The sequence below is a fragment of the Sinocyclocheilus anshuiensis genome, unplaced genomic scaffold (assembly GCF_001515605.1).
Source record: "Sinocyclocheilus anshuiensis isolate Anshui unplaced genomic scaffold, SAMN03320099.WGS_v1.1 scaffold1193, whole genome shotgun sequence".
In the NCBI taxonomy this organism is placed as follows: domain Eukaryota; kingdom Metazoa; phylum Chordata; class Actinopteri; order Cypriniformes; family Cyprinidae; genus Sinocyclocheilus; species Sinocyclocheilus anshuiensis.
This window is the reverse complement of record NW_015549615.1, coordinates 33,672-36,540: the sequence shown is the minus strand read 5'-3', so window position 1 is coordinate 36,540 and position 2,869 is coordinate 33,672.

The window sequence follows — 2,869 nt, the reverse complement described above, 5'->3', positions numbered from 1 at the left end:
TATGTCATACCTTTGTCATTATACAAATGTATGTCCTCATTTGTCACAAAAACACGCGCACACACACACACACTCACACACACACACACAATCACGTGCTCTCTCAAGGCAATGCTGTTTAACCCTTGTGTTGTGTTCAAATCCCTCTAACACTTGTGTTGTTCCCGGTCAAAAATGACTGACCTTTCAAAATTGCTTGTCAATCTGTTGTTATGCTGTATTATCACCAAATATTGGTTTCAATCTTTTTGTCAACTAGTTTTCTTTCAAGTAGGGCTGGTGTTGTGTTTATGATTGAAACTGATTGATCTGAGCTAGGGTTAGGGTTCTCCTCACTGTCTGTAGCACGAGGCAGTACCTGTAACCCAGTCAGGTCGCACCGGGAGTCCAGCTCCTCCAGGATAACACATCCATGCGTACCGTCATGAGGAAGCGTGTCGTGTCTCCCAGCACAGTTTGAGGAGCATGCAGGAGACACGAGGAGAGCTGGACAGAGACGTAGAAGAGCAACAGCAACTCCCCATATCTGCTCCTATGGGGAGGAATAGGATGAGCACTGCCAGAGCCCCACAGAATGACCTCCAGCAGGCTACAGGTGTGCATGTTGTGTGCAGCATCATCCAGCATGACCGGTTTGGCAGTGGGTCAGTAATGGTCTGGGGAGGGATATCTGTGGAGGATAACACAGTCCTCCACCTGTTAGCCAATGGTTCTCTTACTGCTGTTAGGTACCAGGATGAAATCCTCAGAGCCGCTGTCAGACCTTACGCTGGTGCAGTGGGTCCTGGGTTCCTGCTGCTGCATCATAATGCCTGGCCTCAGTGCTGCAATTATCTTCTGACTCCCCCAACAGCGGCACCTTGTGCACAAAAAAGAAAAAGAAACGTCAGTTGTTGGAGATATGCAAGCAAAAAAATCAGAGATTAAAAAAAGGATAATAGAAAGCGCAAAGACAGCGCTGAAAAGGCCAGAGTACTATAAAAAGAAAAGCGGCTGTACAAAACAAGGTTGTCTGCAAACCAGCGTTCATGTTGATGCATCAAACTTTGTCTTGTAGCTCTTCAGCAGCAGGCTCTAGTTCAGTTTGCTGCTAACAGTGAAGAGCCAGGCGCAGTAACGTTACCAAGCACCAGTCATGAGCCCAACACACCAGAATGGACAGGTAGGATTGTCATTGAGCGAATATAAGAATTAGAATAATTAATATTAATGAAGAGCATGGTGTAGACCTGCTCAATGAAAAATGCCCTGAGATCATTAATGATAGCAGATGAATCAGCAGTTGTAGTACAGTGTGTGAATAAGCAAACATGATCACATTAGTCTCAATATAACTTTCTATGCCCAAGTTTTCTTTTTTCATTTCAGGTTTTTGATATTTATAAACACTAAATCTTACAGAAAATAGATCCTGATACTGTGTTGTTGTAAAGAACACTGTTATTAACTGCTCTGAACTTCACTGAGAAGCAACACTTAGGCTACTGTATTTGCAGATGTACTGTATATACTGAGGTTTTAATTACATTATTTTAATATAGTCAGTGAACTAAAGCGGGCCGGTCTAAGGCATGAAGCTCCAGGGCTGAGAATGAGTCCCACTCCGGCCCTGATTGATTCTGACACAGTGGGACTTATTTGCTACTGATTGAGACCTGCATTTGGGGCCTTTGCATTCCCTACCCTTCCCAAACTATATCAATTGCTATTATTCTTGTAAAACAGTCTTTGTGGGTGTACTCTACTATGTGCTTGTAAACAGTGGCGTGCAGACGAGGGTACATTTGCGGTCTGGTCCGGGGCGGGGGTCCCCTAAAAATCCGGGGGCACCCATAACTGAAAGAGCACCAGTTTCGGCAATTAAAGGGGAATCCCTGATGAATTCCCCTCACACTCCTCCCACGAGTTAATCTAAAAGATTAACATAAAATTATGATGTTTTTTATGTAAAAATCTTGATATCATTATAAGTGGACCTCGGAGAACAGCACAAAATACCAAACAAAGGCAGCTGATGACCGCTTCAAGCTCTGTTCATCTGAATGTGACAGTATAGCGCCCTCTGCTGCCTGAATAATGTAATAGCTGAACACTAGTTACATTTTAAAAGGCTGCTATTATACAAGTGATAAAGAACTAATAATTCGTGATCAGTCGGTTAAAGGAGATGTTATGCGGTAAGTTGTTGTGTTTGTGTGAACACTGAGTGTCACTAAAGTGTCAGTGAAGTGCTGTGTTCTCCCAAAAACGTCTCCTGCAGAAGCTCAGTGCAGTTTATGAAAGCTGGAGGCAATCAGAACTTTCCCAAATCCTCGGGTGTTGTTTGGAGCTTAACTCTCACAACAATCAATGTTCATCTCTAATAAACGCAGTTCCGACGTACAGGACAACAGACCTGACCTGCATATGTAACGTTACACATCAGTATACACAGCACTTATTGCTTAACTGTTTAACATTCAACAGTTACATTTCCATCGGACTTTGACGGCTTAGATAACATTACACTACTTAGTTACACAAAAACGTTCGTTCGTCATCATCATCAACAAATATAGATACATTAGGAACTCATGTGCATAATCTTTTAACCATCACATCTCTTTTACCTTTAAACCATCAGAACTTATCATGACCGGTACGGGCCCGCGCCCGGTGCTCGTGATGGCCGATACGGGCACGCGCCCGGTGCTCGTGGTGGCCGATACAGGCACGCGCCCTGTGCTCGTGATGGCCGATACGGGCACGCGCCCGGTGCTCGTGATGGCCGATACGGGCACGCGCCCGGTGCTCGTGATGGCCGATACGGGCACGCGCCCGGTGCTCGTGATGGCCGATACGGGCACGCGCCCGGTGCTCGTGATGGCCG